We start from the raw sequence: 18,625 nt of genomic DNA, 5'->3' as shown, positions 1-18,625 counted from the left end.
GTTTACTATATATTTAGTATATATTTATACATTCAAACTCGATGTTAATTGGTAATAGTTTACTATTTTAGGTAAACTATAATAGAAGAGTTACCAAAAGAAAAGCAATGATTCTGTATAAGTATTTTCCGTTTCAATTGGACCATATAATTATATCACCATGTAAAGTGATATATTCGTTACATTTAAATATTTAATTCATTTTTTGATATATTATGTACAGATTATTATAATTATTTGCCTCGAAAAATGTACAAGAAAATCTATTCCGTTTGTTTTTATTAATTAAACAAAGTCATGCCTTTATCATCATATTATAATTAATAACAATGACATTTTTTTAAATATTTATTAAAAATTGATTCTAATTTACAATTTTTTTTTTTATGCATTTACTTACTTTAATTAAATGAGATTATGTTTTTCTGAAACAAATTTAAATTACGCATCACTGAGTAATTTATTTATTTATTATGATTAAAATTTATTAATATTGTACTGATATTTTTTGTATTTAAGCTAATGTACGTATTGAAGCTAAACATGTAATCATTTGAACAATTGGTTATTATTTTGGATTCAGATCAAACAAAATAAAGTATAAGTTTGGAGTGATATTTTTTTTATTAGAGAGAGTAATATAAAATATAAACATGATCATTTTTTTTCAAAGGAAAAGAAAGAATACAACACACGTTTTGTAGAGTTCTATCAGATGTAATTTAATACCGGTCGTTTTTTTTAAATTTTCAAGTAGTTTCCAGGAAATGTCGACCAACTATTGAAAAACGATATAGTATATAATATATATATAATAATATTAAAATATAATATTAATGCACAATGTTCAACTCAGAATTGAAATAAAGTTGAAAAAGGTCTATATTTTTAAAACCTTTTTTATTTATTATACTTTTAAAGTTTTTCTGTCGAATTAGTAATTAGACTTATTGATAATTAAAAAAACTTCCTATATAACAGGTAAAGTTTTTTATAAGGGAATATTATTAGTGACTAATACGATTAAGTAAGATAATGACTGTTAAATGTTTAATAATATTAAAAAGCTGTCTTTGGCTATGCTGGGATCCATTGGGCACACAGAGTTTAGGGCCCTTTTTAGAAGTAAACGTACGATTGTTATTTCACATTACCTACTAATTTTCAAATTATCACAAACATTTGAACATTTGTAGACTTATTTGTTTGTTCAAAAACGTATCAATGATATTATTTTATCATGGAAATATGATAATAAACACCTAACTTTATAGCTGACTGTTACTATTAACTTGTTAATCAAATAATCGTCACATTCACAGAGTTTAAATGTTGAGTTGAATATTATTAAATATTATTTTTAAATTATAACTCATTATTTAAGCTTGACTGTCAAATATATTTAGTTGATAGGTTATATTAGGTCAATATGTTACAACGTAAAGATGTATATGATATTTTTTAGAACTTCTAACGGTCGGAGGCCCTGGGTTATGTCCCACGTGCCCTTTGTGTAAAGACGGCATTAATTACAAATAGAACAGCTGCAACGTATACAAATCTAATTTGAAATGTAGACTAGTAAGTAGATAGAGATGTGTTTTGTGTTTATCTATTGAACATAAAATAGGTCAAAACACTATATTTAATGAGTTATGGCGGACATTGAATAAAAACATTGCGTTTAAATTTATAGGGTAAGCAAAAAAAAAAAAAAGTTTAGACAGAGTTGGTAAAGAGCAAAGGAAGATGTTACGTGGCACTCACTGATAACCAAATAACAAAAGCGTTGATACTGGCAGTCGTCTGAATAGAATGATTTTTTTTCTCAATAAAAATGTATTATTTTTATACAACAAATACCATATAATACGTTTGTAATTTTTATTTTGTATTTTTTTGATTAATTTATTTAATGATTTGCAATCACGACGACGCGTTATTATTTTCGGGAACCATTACTCCAAATTTTAAATTTAATTACTTCCTGCAAAACTCGTTTGTCGAATACTTCAGTTTACATAAATGTTTTTATACTTAGTAGTATACCAGTATGAGTATTGTTCTGAATTGGTTCAGTTTTAATTTTATGAGTTTTACGGTGTTTTCGTTGTATAAAACTTTTTCGTTTTCAAATATTTTACGACGTAACTTCAAACGATAATATTTAAAGTCATATACATTGATTTCGTGATTGTTATAAGTTTATAATGATGAATTACAATAGATACAAATTTGAAACAATTAAATAAATAAATAGCTGATGAAACTAATAGGAGTAAAAGACACAGAAGTTACATTGGATTTTAGATGCATAGCTCTCTTAAAACAAAAAAAACAAACCTCGACGCATAAAATAAAACACAATTTGAAAGTAGGAAAATGTGAAATTACAAATGAAGATAATCAAATAAACAATACAAATACAGGCGATAGTGTTATATATAACAATGAATTCGAAACATTCGTTGGGTAAGTAAAACATTTAGGATAAGCTCTAATTCTCTTATTACATTCATAAAATATATCCAGCGTAAAATCAAAACTAACCTTTGTACAAATAAAAATCTTAATTTTTAAAAATAATATACCAGTAGAAATTATTTTTAGACTTACAATTGTGTAAATTAAATAACTCATTACCATCATGTAAGATTCAATTTATATGCATTGTAACATAAAAGAAAATAAACTATAACGTAATTTATTACATTATGCAGGTAAAATTATAATATCGTAATTTAAAAATTGAATATTATAACGTAGTTTCCGAGTAACATAAACGTGGGCTGGATACGCGTACATTTATAACCACAAAATAAATTATACCTTCATAAGTACGAGAAAAAAATTAATCCTTAATCACCTATAAAATGTATATGTAAAAAAATAGTTCGTATAACTGTTAAAATATTTTAACTAAATTTACCCGGTAAGAAGGATATATGGACCATGTCGTGACCCGCAATCAGGTGAATGGCGTAAAAGACACAGTGAGTAATTATATGACCTGTATAACAGACCGGATATAGTAAAGGAGATAAAAAAAAGAAGATTGAAATGGGCAGGTCATGTGTGGAGGAAACCTGATGCTATGACAAAGACGGTCTTACAAGTGAATCCAAGAGGGAAAAGACCACTAGGAAGACCCCGAATGTGATGGGAGGATTGTGTCAAAAAAGATGTAACAAATTTCTACCCGGGGGAAAATTGGCATATGCTAGCGCAAAATCGTGAAGGATGGAGGCAGTTATGTTTGGATGTGTGGTCTAAAAGACCATAAAAAAAAAAAAAAAAAATTAATTTATTTCACCTGTCGAGTACTAACAATAACGGTGACAATAAACTGTACTCTAAAAATCGTTTAAAAACGTACAAGTATTATTTGCTCGCTTCTTATTTTTTGATTCCTATTTTATTTTAAGGTCACCAAAATATCAGACCTCTACAGTTCACAATCGGAGTACTAGAGAAACACGAAGCAAACGTGTTGAAAAGGAACTTCAATCGGCCGATCAAATCGTGACAAATAACACGGCTCCGATAACCAGGACAAAAGAGAGTCGTGCACAAGTATCTCGAGAACAGCGTGATGAACGAGTAATATCGAGAACAAGGGTATCGCGTGAACAACATATGGCCACACTTTTTCGAGAACGTGAATAAGTCGCGCATTAACACGCGTATCATTCGTTTAACCAGAATCTAAATTCTTTCTCTTCAAGTATTCAACCCTAAAACTGGTTTCGCAGTCGGACACACATTCTCCACTCTCTCTACTTACTTACTAGTTTCCAGCTGACCTCTTTAGTTCCGTGTAGCTTGACAGTTCATCATCGGAGATAATTTTCTCGACAAAAGTTTACAGAAGTCCTCCGTCTCTCTTATCTTCAATTTTTCTTTCTATAAACTAGTTCGCTTTTGTGCTTCAGTATGTTACCAATAATGTTCCATCGTCTTTCTTTGATGGTTTAAAGTATCTCTCTAAGTTCATTTATTTCACCGAGTATGCTTCCATTGTTACGGTGTTCTACCTAATTCATTCGCAGCATTGTTTTCCAACACCACATTTCAAAGTTTTCGAGGATTTGTTATTCTGTCTTATTTAGTATCCAAGTTTTGGATACTAAAGTCATTAGTAAAAAGTATAAAGTCAGTTATTTAGTATCTAAGTTTTGGATACTCAAGTCTTATTTAGTATCCAAGTCATATGACTGTCTGTGAGATTTTGGATCTTATTTTTATAATTCACCTGTCATCTTGGTTAATTAAGTTATATTTAACATTTTCTACTTGTTCAAGCATCCGATTTCCGTCTTGGATATTATACGGATTCTACGGATTTGATCTAATTTTTGACACATCATAAATTTAGTCTTTTGTCAGTTAATAATTAAATAATATTTTTGGAAGCATCTTATCATCTCTTCTAGTGATTTTTCCAAATCATTTTCATTATTGGCTAAGAATGCAATATGGTCAACGAATCTTTTGAAGGATGTTATTTTTCCACCCATTTTTATGTCTATTATATTTTTGAGAAAAGTTTCTCTAATTTTTTTAATAGGTTGCTCGATAAAAATATTAAATTTCTTTTATGTACTACCTAATAACAAGTAATATTTATCTAACTTTGGTCGAAAAAAAAGGTAAAAAAATAAATTAATAAAAAAAAATTAAATACTCTTGACAGCATATTTCAGATCGTCTGAGTTATTTTTTTTTCTGAATTTGACGAGTCAATAATATTTTCAACCTTTTTTATCAGGTTGTTCATTTATTTGTAATTGGCTTTTGATACAACTAAAAGTTAACTAATAAAAAGCGTCAAATTGTGACATTTTTCGAAATATAGATATTTCGAAATTGCACATGTCGAAATATCATAATGGTGGAACCGTTTGATAAACTTTCGTTTACATTTGCGAATATTACAAAATGTGTATAACAAACTATTGTTGAATAAGATTATAATTGGGCCAATTGAAATCTCGAATCTCACTCATTTATAGGAGTTAATTGCAAGCATATTTTTTGTAACCATAATATATTTATTTCTATTATTTTACATTGGTATTAGGTAGGTACTTGAAATTACACTTACTTATAGTGCTGTATAGTATTTTAAGTAAATTGAATGTTTTTTTTTTTCAAACGTATTAAATGTACATATTATGTAATATTTTTTGTTTTGTATAACTATGTAGGTTTACCTAAAAACTGCAATATAAACTGTAATGTATATACTAAATTTATATTTTTCCAACATTTATTTTTTTTCAGTGTTTCTCGCACAAAACTATTATAATTGAAAATATAAATATTTAACAATGTACGACATTTATCCATGAAACAATACAACTGTATCGTGAAATATCGTATATATTTATTTTTCTGTTGTTCCAATTTTCACAGTCAAAGTTTTGAAAGGTATAGTTTGAATTTAATCTTATTACACTTTCCCGACAAGACAATATAAAAACAAATTTAAAGAAATAGATATTTTTATACAGAATTGTTAAATGATAAAATGTAAAATGATAACTCTTGACAGTTGTTAAACTATTGAATTCGGTCTCAAATACAATCTAGTACAGTGTTTTTAAAACTTTTTGATATAACAGAACACCAAACAATTATATATATATTTTTTTTGCGGAACCCCTTATTAAAATTATCTTTAAAAAAAGGAAGGTATACAAAACATAACGATAAATGATAAAATTAACAATGTGTTAAAATACCAAGTATAGAAAAATGTAATTAAATGATTAATTTAGACTATATTTAGAATTAATATTATATGTAGATTAGATTAGATTTCTATTAAGATAGTATTCAGATTTAGATTTTAATAATAGGAAAATAATAATAAAATTAGTTATTACATGAATCTTAATGGATGAATGAGCTTGGATGTGACTTGGATATTATCAATATCTGGTGCAAGATTGATCTTAGTTTCGACGTAAAATTAAATCTATTTGGATATTTCACTTGTAATAGTTAATAATAGTTCTTACTAAAAAATCTAAAAAAAAAATCATTTTGCAAATATTATACCTCCTTATGAGTTGAAATTATAATAAATAATATAATAATTTTAAAAATGAGAAGTTTTCAAAGTTGTCAGTTAATATGTAGAAGTAAAAATGAGCACACCCGGAGATTAAAAAAAGTTTTTGGCTGGTTATAAAGTCGAAAAATAATTTTAACTTATTGTGATCATCTTGAAAAGTTCTGTATTTGTGACATATTTTCATCTCAATACTTAATCACTTCGGTAAAAAAAATTAAAACTATATCGTTATAATATAAGATTTGATGAATATTTAATTTAGTATATAATGTAATAATTTTAACTTATAACTGTTATCAATAAACAGACAACAATTAATATTTGGATTTGGAAAAAAAATAATATCTGCTATGTATTTGAAATCCAAATATTTTGTGAACATTAAGGTGAAATTGCAAAATTATTTTTTTAACATTGAATTGTTATTATTTGTAAGTATATTATTATACACCTTAATCAAAATGTAATCAGAATGCTTTAAGAAAATTCTAAATATCATAAAATCGTTGGTGTGTTATATATTTGTAAAATTTGTAAAAACATTTGGATTAATGCACAGTAAGAAAATATTCGTGCAATAATATTTATTATTCATAATTTTTTTTCTTTGATTAAAATACCTTATAAAAAAATAATTACACTAAGAATATATGAAGAATATATGTATATTCATCGTCTAATGATATAAATGAACAATACAGTTAAAATCTTTTTTGAATTAAATGTGAAGTTGGATTGTATAATATTACTTGAAATGAAATATTCTAGTCCAACGAACAGTTAGTGAATCAGGGTTTGTGTAAAATTGGTGTAAATTATTGTAATTTCTACAGATTTATGCGAACCGCTCAACATTTTGGTCGCTAAGTAATTAGTGATATTAATTTGTAGTAATTTACTAATACGATCTGTAACCGTGGCAAATAAGATAAAATAATATAGCGCGGGGAACGGTCCGGTGTTTGACATGAAAATATTAATTCGATGCAAAGCCAACCGAGAGACCCATGTCTGCCTGTATAAAACGTGTACGTACGTTATGTAGACATACCGTCGAGTATTAATATTAATTTTTTAAGTGAGTGCGTTGTGTTGCAGTTTCTGTTTCGGTTCAGTTCGTGTTCAGAACGAACAGTTGAACTTGGTGCTCATGATCCACTCACTAAACTTTTCACCGTCACTACATTTAAATGACCGAGTTGTATACAAATGATTTTGTTATCGATACCGTTAATGTGTACGAATATTTCCAGAATGATATTGCATGTAGGTAAAATGTTCGTAGGACAAACGAGGCAAAATGTTAATCAAAGTTAAAATAAATGCGTGAATTGCCTTGAACTTTGAACGCACAAACCATATAAAACAATCAATGGGTACCGATGAATTTCACGTTGATTAATAACACTAAATTCGTTTCGTAATAAACGCATGGCTCTAATAAAAAATCAAAATACATTAATAAGAAAATTAAATAATATCCTTAGATTTTCTTGTATATATTGTTAATATTAAATTGTAATAATTTTTTTATACATTTAATATCAGTTAATTTGATTTTACTTGTAATATTTTATGGATATAATCATGGTAGTATTGAAAATGTACCAATAAGCTAAAGGAACAATGAAAAATAGCTATATTTTCACAACTATAACAATTTATGTGGATGATACGAAGCTGAAAATTATTAAGCATACATATACAGAATATAATAAAATTGTGATTTAATTTGCTTGGACTTGAAACTGTAATTTAATATCATTGCTACTATAATTAAGTGATACCGAAAATACCTTGAATATCTTAACTATTTTTATATAACTAATCGTTAATAACGAATTTTATAATTTTTCATGTTTTTTTTTAGACTCATTAAATAATAAGCTATTAAATAATTCAGGCTATCGCTAGAACTCACTGACCATATCAATAAGAAATACATTTACAACAGTTAATATTTTTCAAATATTATTCTTGTGTCGTACTCATAGCTTACAACGAAGTATTCCGTGAAACGTTTCGGCATTTTACTACCGGGAAAATCGTTTTCGAAAAATGTTACATAATTGTAGCACTAATGCATTGGATTGCAGTCTAAAATAAAATCTTACATAATAAAAACATGACTTAACGAGTAAATGCAGAAACTAAAAATATGTCAATAATTCTGTGTCGCATGGGAATAAAAATAAGCAGTATTAAATCGAGAACACGGTATATCGTTACGACATTAATTTTTCCAATAATATTCATAATTATATTGTAGTTCTCATTTTTATTATGGCAGGGTTATTGGATAGCGTTAAAAATAGTTTATTAACAAATTATATATAATAAAAGTTTTATGATTCTGAGAATATTGTATGCATTTATATTAAATGATAAATTCATAAGACACTAAAACTACATAACTACAAAACAGTAGGAATCTGGGGAATATTAAAGAAGCGAATAGTATATAATACTTATTTGAATTAATCAGTTAAGTTTAATTAGATTGTTGTACATAAACATTTGTCTTATTTGATACTTAAATGAGAGTTTCCTGTATGACCAAATAAACGATAGTATTAAATTACGCTTACTCAAGTAAGTATTAATAACATTACATAGATTTCCTATTTATTTATTATCCTTTACCAATAATTAGTGTAAATAATACCAGTTATTCATTTTGTTTAACTGTAAGTAATAAGCATACATAAAGTATAATTAAACATCGATACAGATATAATGTTTTGATGAATTAGTTATTTTTGATAGTTTAGCCATCGAATAATTATTGCGGTCGATTTATTCGTACAATTTAGTGTTTTATTATTAATGCTCAAATTATTTTGTCATTGATAATTTCACACACAGGCCCGGCTCAGATGATTTTACACACCTAGTCAAACTTCAGTTTTGCCGCCCTTTATACATGTAAATACTATATCAAATATTTTTTCACATAAATATTACTAAAATATAGTTAATTCCGAGTTCATTAAATTTATTTGTATAAAGTTAACAATTTATTAGATTGATACATTTACTGACAAGTAAATCTTTATTAATTTAAATAAAACAAAATAATTTAAAAATAGTTGTATTATAATATAACAGTTAATAAAAACATAATATAAATGTTAACATCGTATTATAACTTAACTTTTCTTGCTTTTTTATTAGCGAAATCAGATACTATTTCTTCCATGTCCATATTATAGGCTAATTCTTTCTCGATTGAAATCATTGCAAGGCCCACTAAGCGATCTTGTGACATTTGGGATCGTAAATAATTTTTAATAATTTTTAATTTTGAGAAACTTCTTTCTCCCATAGCAACCGTCACAAGAAGTGTTAAAAGAATTCTTAATGATATATAAGTATTAGGAAAAAGTTCAACTAATTGATTTTCAAAAATATATTTCAAAACTATTCGAGGATTAGTTTCTGTATCATTGAACCGGTTTTGTAGAGCTGTAATTTCATCAAATAATTCTACTGCATTAATGTCAGAAGTTAAGCCATCATCTGATCCAAATGCTAGTTGAAGATTTTTACAATGAGTCATAAGTTCATCGCTATTTTTTATTTTGGAAATGTCATAAAGAAATATATATAAATATAAAAATAAATATAAAAACTTATAAAGTTGTAAAAGTCTTTCGCTAATTGATTGTATATCACTATCTAAAATTGCATTGAAAAAGTTTATTTTCAATCTTTGTTTAGAATCAATTATGGGATCATCACGTGACTCGTAATTAAACTGCGTATTTGTACGTCTAAGTCTACTTTCATCTATTATTGGAAATTAATCTTCAATTCCAAGAGCGTTTGCTAGTAGTTTAGCAGACTTCAATGTATTTTCAAACCGTTTGTCAGAACGATATTTCATTAAAAAAAGTTTAGTTGAATCCAATTGTTTAACTGTTTCAGAAATGTCAAGCGATATTGTTTGTAATATTTTACTGGTAATATTTATCTCAAATAAAATATCGTACCAAATTACCAAGTAACACAAAAATTTAAAGTTTGAAAACTTATTGATGATACCAATTGCTTCGGTGTGACATTTAACACCAGAAGGATTTACCAACGAATTATCTTGGGATATTTCTAAAAGAGCTAAATATATTTCTTTGACTTGAAATCTTATAGCTCGTACTGCATCTAATCTGCTTTCCCAGCGGGTCGCACTAAGGGGTTTTACAGTTAGGTTATTAATGTGTTTTAATAAGACATCCCATCGATGAGTTGATGCAGAAAAAAAAAATATAGATTTCTTGAACTATATTAAAGAATATAACTGCATCAAGACAACAATTTACCGAATCATTTAAAACTAAATTTAATGAATAAGCATTGCATGGTACATAGAACAAGAATTTTCATTAAATTAACAATAACTTAACCTAATTATTTAAACATACAATTAAGATTAACTATTAATGTAATCATAAACAATTTTTACAAATTTAGAAATAGTTGGTCTTGATGCTGTACTGTTTTTTTTATCAGAATGCAACTAAAAAAAAAACATTAAATTATTTATAGAATTGATGTATTCTATACAAAAAAAAAATGTATACATACTTAAGTTATGAGGTAAGATGTACTATACTGAGACAAACCAAAATAATAATTTGTATTTGTTCATCCAATCTTGTTATAGATATTTGAATTAAAAGTTAGTACTACTAAATGCAATTAAAATTTGAAATAAAATAAAATAAATTTGCTAAAAAATAAACAAAAATTATGATAAACATCAGATTATTTATTTTATAAAAAAAATTCATACTTACATAATAGATTGTAAAGTGTGTTTAAAATATACTGGTAGCAAACAATGTGAATATGGATTAATTGCTGGTCAAATTGACCTGTCTAGTCATATAGTTGACTGTTATTTTTGATTAATTATAACAATAATATTATACATAAATCATTTAATAAAAAAAAAAAATTCTAATTTATTAATTTTAGATTGAACTCTTACCAATAAATTATTTAAAAAATTTGTCGGAAAAATATGAAATCTAATTGACATACACATAATAATACGTGTTGCTGATTGGATAAAAGTATATTTTTAATTAAATTCAAATTTTTTAACCAAAATACAACATTAAAACACTATCAAAAATATAATATGCATTGAAATAATTGGTTTAAACCTTAAATTTATATTTTAAATAATATACATAATTTAGTATTTACTTAAAACGTATTTTGTGGTTAAACGTTCAAATAATAATAATTAGTTAATAATTTGTATTCAATATTGGATAATGGAAAACTAACATTAACGATTAACCAATAACCACATGTTTTCAGAAACAGTTAACCGGCATTTATTATTGTTTATCTATTAAGATAATTCGTGATAAGACCGTATACCAGGAATAACCAGTGATATATTATGTAACCATGATGGTAAATTGTAATATGTTATTTTTATACTTTATAGCTGATTTAGCCGCACTGCTGCAGACTAGTCGCTCACTGACACATGGCGTTCTGATGGGAGTGTTGATAGGATATTTTTTTTTTCCAACAGTATTGTTTATCTATTTTGTTAGGTACTTAGATAAACAATAACTAAATAATAACTCTTATCTTGTTAGGTACTAAGAGTTATTATCGATTATGACCGTTATGAGTATTGTTAAATTGAGATATCATTCTGTTTTGACTTCTGGTTTTTACCGTTGGGTTTGATAAATTGCACAGTAGCAGTAAATTGAACGAATATTTAAACGGTAATAAGTCGCAAAAGGATTACTGAAATTAAATTCTATAAACGTTAAAATTATTTTTTTAAGTATGTTTAAAAATTTTCGTTATCGAAAATAGGTATTGCCATTTGAAAATCGAAAGTTAATAGTGTTTTATCAAATAAGGGTGGAAGTTAAAATTATTAAAATTGTAACACAGTGTAAAATAGTAAAACCTAGAAAGTTTAAAAATAAAAATTATTATAAAATTCCCAATACTTCCCGAGATATTAACTGGTTCAAGATAAAAAAATCACCCTGAATATAATATTATATATAAAATATGTAATGTTATTTTACGTAGTATTGATTGCTAAATATTACATTTGAAAATGTTTCAAATTTTACACTAATTTAAATAACGCAAATGCTAAACGGAAATTTTTTTAAACGTTTAAATTTGTATAACGTTTAAACGCTTAAATTGAATAACGTTTAAATTACTTAGAGCGTTAAACGCTCAATTACTTATAACGTTTAATTGTCCCATAATGGTAAACAATATATATTATTTTGATTTAAGTCCTGGTTCATACTCAGTGAAAAATCAAATAAAAAACAAGCGAAACTTTCAAAACACAGATTGGTGTCAAAAAATAACTACACTAAAGTCCATTCTAAGTGGATCCGGCATTAGATTAAAAAAAAAAACCAGAAATATTAAGGATTCACTAGATTTAAATATTACCAAAAATTTTGCTTGTAAATTTTGAGCCTGAATTAAAGAAGGAATTTGATTCGCCCCCTCTCCCCACTAGTCGTAAGTCTAAATACGCCCTTGCTTACTATATGGCCTATGTGCATGGTTACTATTATTTATGGAAATAATCGATATATTAAATCAGGGTGGTTCAATCTTTTGTGGTTCGCACGCCAATTCACACTTAAACACACCGGGGGCCGCCAGAAGAAAAAAAATTATATTTTGTCTATTTATATTTTATTTTATAATTTTATATTGTGCGTACATAATTACATTACAGAGTAAGTTACTTACAATTAAAATTAATTAGGATTTAGAATTAGTTAGTTAATTAAGTTGATGATAGTCATTGTTTTTCATTAGCCAAGTTTTCGAAATCAATTGAGCACCCTGTGATAGCTAACCTAATGCATGATTCTAAAGATAAATCTAGAAGACGGTTTCTTGATTTGGACTTTATTAAATTCATCGTAGAAAAGGCCGATTCACAAATATACGTACTATCAAATTACGACAAAATTTCAAGAGAAAAATTCCGTAATGCTGGGAATTTTTCTTGCGAACACAGTTTCCAAAACTTTTCAGGAGACAAATTTACTTTTGATTGAAGAAAACAGTATTGCTTGTAAATTACATATCTCCATTTTAAAATCGGGAGGTTGTTTCGAGATATCAACTGTCATTGAGTTGTTAAATAATTCAAATTTAGGTTTCAATACATTAAAATCTTTAAATCGTGAATTAAATTATGTTATTAGTTCTGTGATTATTTTTTTAAATTCAATAAAGCAAACCGATTGATTTTCAATTTTTTTAATTTCTTGACATGATGGAAAATATGTAGTGTCATTCAGTGGCATATCCACGAGGGTGGTGTTGGGGGTTCAAACCACCTATTTAAGCTTTTTTTTTAATGTTATTTTTAATGATTTCTTGCGTTTTGTTACGATCAATATCAATAAATCAGTTGCGTTTAATATTAACCAATTAACCAAGTATCAAAATATAAAAATGTAATATTATATACAGGTTATAACGTTCTCTATAATACGGGCAATCATAAATATTGTTATTTTATATTATAGATTAGAAAAGCGTACATTGGTTTATAAATAGATATTTTAGGTATTTTTCACAAAACATTAATCACAATTAATAAATACTATTATTTTGATCTTGGAAATATTGTAGTTATTACATTTTTTTCTTATCTGAGAAGTTGTATGAATAAGTTGACGTCTTTACATTTATAGTCTTTCGTTGGCCAGTAGGTGCAATAATAAATATTGCCCGTAGCAAACTTTCAAAGCGATGTATATATCTGTTCCGAGGCCAATAACATCAAAATCTAAATCAACTAAACACTACAAGATTTCACACGGATTTTAACACATTTTCAAACTTAAGATGAATACATAACACGGAACAGATACTCGAAACTTTCCAAGAACGAAAGCAACTTATGCACGTTATGGTAAATCTGTCAAGCGATCCACGTCGACGGTCGTCGGTAACGCAATTCAAACGGATGCATATGGAGATGACACGAGGTGCCAATTATGCAAGAATATGGTACGTTGGAACGTCAATGACCAAGTCGTGTGCGAGTAGCAAGCCCAAAAACGGTCAAGTACTTATGTCAAACACGATTTTCCGCCGAAGAAGAATTCCGCTGGTTACGACAAGGTGGGATGCTCGTACAGTGGTCCTGAGGAATTTTTTTTTGAAACCGAAAAATCCTAAGAACACAACCGGCAACGAAAAGCCTCCGGGTTCATGTGTGCGCGGGTGTTGCAAGAGTCGCAAACAATGCCCGTACGACGATCGTCCGTCGCAAAAGTCCGTTAAAAGTAAAGTAGTAGCTAACGGAACGATTCCGAAATCAGAAAATATGTGTTCCAGTTGTGGGTATGTGCATGAGAGGTCACGTGTCAAAAACAACTACAACCGTCTGGAGACCACGAAGTCGCCAGCGGTAAACGAAAAAAAAAGACGCGTTCGGAAAAAATAAATGATGTTAATAAATGGTCAATAAATGAGTTGGCCGAAAAAATGTGATTTTGATACTCACATGCGCCATACAACTCACTTTTTTTTAAATGGGAACACTAATTTTTTTTACATATTCGGAAAAAATATATTTTTTTCTAAATAATTAATGTATAACATTCTTTTTCTAATTGAAAAATTTGCATATGAAATTTAACGATGAACTTTAATATTTACGAGTAATTTGTTTTTGACGAAATTCAACTTATGGTTACTTATTAGTAGTGATATAAAACTGTATTATACAGTGATATAAAACTGTATTATACAAGGTATTATACACATGGTATAAAATCATTATATTTTATACAGACATTATAAAAAAAAAAAATGAAAGAGTTATTTTTAGTTATTTTTAGTAATTCAACTATAAAAAAAAAAAGAAAAAGAAAATTTATACTTATAGAATGGATCTCCAATACAGTATAGTATTATTGTAAAAATTAAAAATATACAGTATTATTGTAATCGTGTTAATTTAGAATTCAGGTGTTAAAAATTATTTAAATAAATTTATTGTACTATTATAATACTCAAATATTGTAAATATATAGGTATAATGATATAGTATATAACTATAAAAGTATTAAGTATAGTTTTCTCTTTATTTCTATTTGAAAAAGATGTATTACTATGTATAACATACATACGTATATTACCTATATCATAATTGCAAATCGGTAGCATGACTAAATATTAATTTGATGAATTTGGTGAATAATTCTTGTGTTATGTGTTTTTTAAATTTTTTCGAACTTTTTAGCCATCTTTTTCAATTATTCTATTTTAAAATAATTTATATTTCATGATTAACAATGAGGTTATAACCTTTGATATAACCTATTCCTTATAATTTAAAGTACTGAAAAGTTTTATAGGGTATAATATTGGTATAATACGGTATTATACAAAAAAATAAATAAAATACCGTATTTTAACATCTTTACTTATTAGTATCCAGTTAGGAAATACCGGTTTGTACACAGATAAGATATAAATAAATACTTTTTTATCGTAATTTACTCTCATTTTTTTCATTCATTATTCTGAAATTAAATAGTTAATTGAAGGTAATGAAAACTATAAAATTGTCTACACTAAACATTAAATTTAAAAAATGTAAATATTAGAGTTCATCGTTAAATTTCATATGCAAATTTTGTAATTAGAAAAAAAATTTATATATAAATTGTTTAGAAAAAAAAAACACAAGGACTTCATTTTATAATTTTATTTATATATTTACTAATACATTTATAATGTATGTAGGTACCTATGTATATTGTATTCAAATTTTAAAAAAGTATTAAGTAATAAATATGTATATGTATACATTGTATGTACTAAAGAAAATACAATGTAATGAATAAAGTACCTAGAACTATTTTTAAAAGAAATCTGATATTTTTGATTGTCTTTTATTGTTTGACATAACTGTCAAGTTTTCACTAATATTTAGCGCGGAAAAAATCTCGTATCCAATTTCTCGTTGTTCTTAAATGTACTTAACGTACCAGTGGCGTATACAAAACATATTTTGGGGAGGGCTACTATAGACAGAGTTAAATTACCACTGCTGTTTAAGAATTACTAACAAGACACAGTAAGTACTTATCTACATTTAATTTATAGAATGTTTCAAAACGTTGAACGCAAATTCTAAATAAGCATAAAGCACCATTAAAATATAACAAACGTTTAAAAATTTTTTTAAGTTTTTTAAAATATTTCGGGGGGAGGGGGGCTGTAGCCCACTAGACCCTCCCTGTATACGCCATTGTAATGTACAACCTTTAAACTATCTAATGCCTGGGCAAGAGTAATTTTAATGCAAAGCCATAATATATCGTTGAAGTTACAACCGTACCTTTTGAGCATTAGGTAAAGATTAGATTGATTAATAATTAGATTATTAATCCGTTTTCAATTTCGATTATAGTTATTTATAATAATACACTTGGTTATTTGACCTTCGAGTTATCGAATCATGTACGTGTTATATATTATTATATAAATTCGAGTTATGAGCCAAAATTCAACTGTAATTACTTTGAATTACCGAGAAATTCGAGTTAGTTAAATTCTAACTATCGAGAATATTTATAACACATATATATTGTAAGACAGGGGCCAAGGCGTTCCTTCGAATTATTAAAAATTCGACTTATAGAGGTTCCACTATATTTATTTTTCCTCAACACCATTCACGATATTGCATATAGAGTTACATAATTTTGTGATTTTGCGGGGCGATAATTAAATAATTGATGTATCCGAATGCATTGACTGCGAACACCGAATAATGCTGGCGGTTCAGACAACGAATGTTGAACATTTACTTCAAATCACCTCCTCTGAACACGTCACCTCGGCAAGGTCTTGTATTTTTGTAACTTCATCAACAATTCGAGGGAGGTGGGTTAGAAACAGACTCTTCCTCTGACATTTTATATAATTTACTGATTTTAAATGTCTATTCATTTTGAAATTTTAAAATTGACTAATAAAAAAAATATATTTACATTTTAAATCAACGTTTCTCATCCTTTTATTATTCATGTAGGTGCTCCTTGTTCTCTCGCTATTGCTTTACGTATCCTCAACTGTCAATTTGTTTGTTTTCACATAGGATTGATAAGAAATTATAGAATTAGTTTTAATGGAAAATAAATAATTGTGAAGTATTTATTTATTTTAATCAGAATGAGCCATACAAAAATAATATACATTTTACAATTTAATTTTAATGTGTTCTTTGATGTTGCTTGTTAACACTTAATTTTTTAAATCTAGTTCCACTGATGTAAAGTATAAGTAAAGTCGTAGGTCTAAACTCATAATAAGTCAATTACGACACTTATTTTTTATAAGCCTGTGTAACAAAAAAAGCCTTTTTCGTAAACATAGTGCTCTATATTAAATACTCGTATTTCATTTACATACATTTTTACATTTTCCACCATTACCTTTTTTTTTTCCTAAGTACTCTCTCGTATCTTTTTGATAGTTAGCTATCCTAATCACCAGGGGAATGCGTATAATCAGTTAGGAAATGCTCCTCTTAACCCTCCAAATTATTTTTTTAACTATGGTTTTGCTCATTGGTATTGGATATTTGGTTCTTGTGGCTAGGAGAGAACATGAATGTCATGCGAATGGTGGTGTTTGGTCCGATTTTGTTGTTACTGTGGTCACTGAGGCACAGAATAAGGACGGTGCGGGGTTAATGTACCAACGTGTAAGTTTTACGTGTGTTTAAGCCCCGTTCACACGACAACACTTGACAGTCGCATTCACGACAGTAAATGTCAAGGAACTATCATCGTGTAAATATGTAGTGCCATACTGTCACACTGTCAACTGTCAGTTGTCGAACCATCAAGCTCGGTTAGATAGTTGACAGTGCTTTATACAAACCATCAAAAACATCTGGTAGGAATTTACTGATGCTGTATTTTGGTACTCGATATGAATACTGAAGAGACGCAAGTGAATCTAAAAATCTACAAGCAACTTTTAATTTTAACTTTACTGGAAGAGTATTTCTCATCATTGTATCCTGTTTTTGGATGTTTTTAGAAACCTATGAAAAATAAATGAATATATTATAACGCTGATACTAAAATCTGCTGAAGATAATATTGAAATATAAAATTGAATCTTACTTTTTTAAGTGACGAGTTAAGCATTTCTTCGTTCACTCTTAAAAAGTTTTTAAAATATTGGAATCCTCGATAACAATTTCCTTAATTTATTTATTCATAATACACAAATTATTCCGCCTACAATTCTATTTTCTCACCCATAGTCTCTTTTTATTCAATCGAATAAAAAAAATTTCTTCTATCATTCGTATCACTGAACACACATATTCTTCAGACATACATTTTTTTTTAAAAAATACGTGATGTAAAAACTTAAATTAACAATTATCGCAGGACACATAGCAAATAATGTCATCATGTAATCGTTCGTCCTCATGTGACAGTATTTCTTTTGTTTTTTTTACGCTGCTTTTGTACACTT

The 18,625-nt window shown here is 27.2% G+C and overlaps 1 pseudogene; it reads right to left on the bottom strand.

Moving 5' to 3' along the window:
- Positions 1 to 9,221: 9,221 nt before the first annotated feature.
- On the bottom strand, positions 9,222 to 18,405 carry LOC112693304 (annotated as a pseudogene).
- Positions 18,406 to 18,625: the final 220 nt, after the last annotated feature.

This window comes from Sipha flava, unplaced genomic scaffold, assembly GCF_003268045.1.
Source record: "Sipha flava isolate LNK unplaced genomic scaffold, YSA_version1 84_pilon_pilon, whole genome shotgun sequence".
Lineage (NCBI taxonomy): Eukaryota > Metazoa > Arthropoda > Insecta > Hemiptera > Aphididae > Sipha > Sipha flava.
This window is presented reverse-complemented; position numbering and strand designations above follow the sequence as displayed.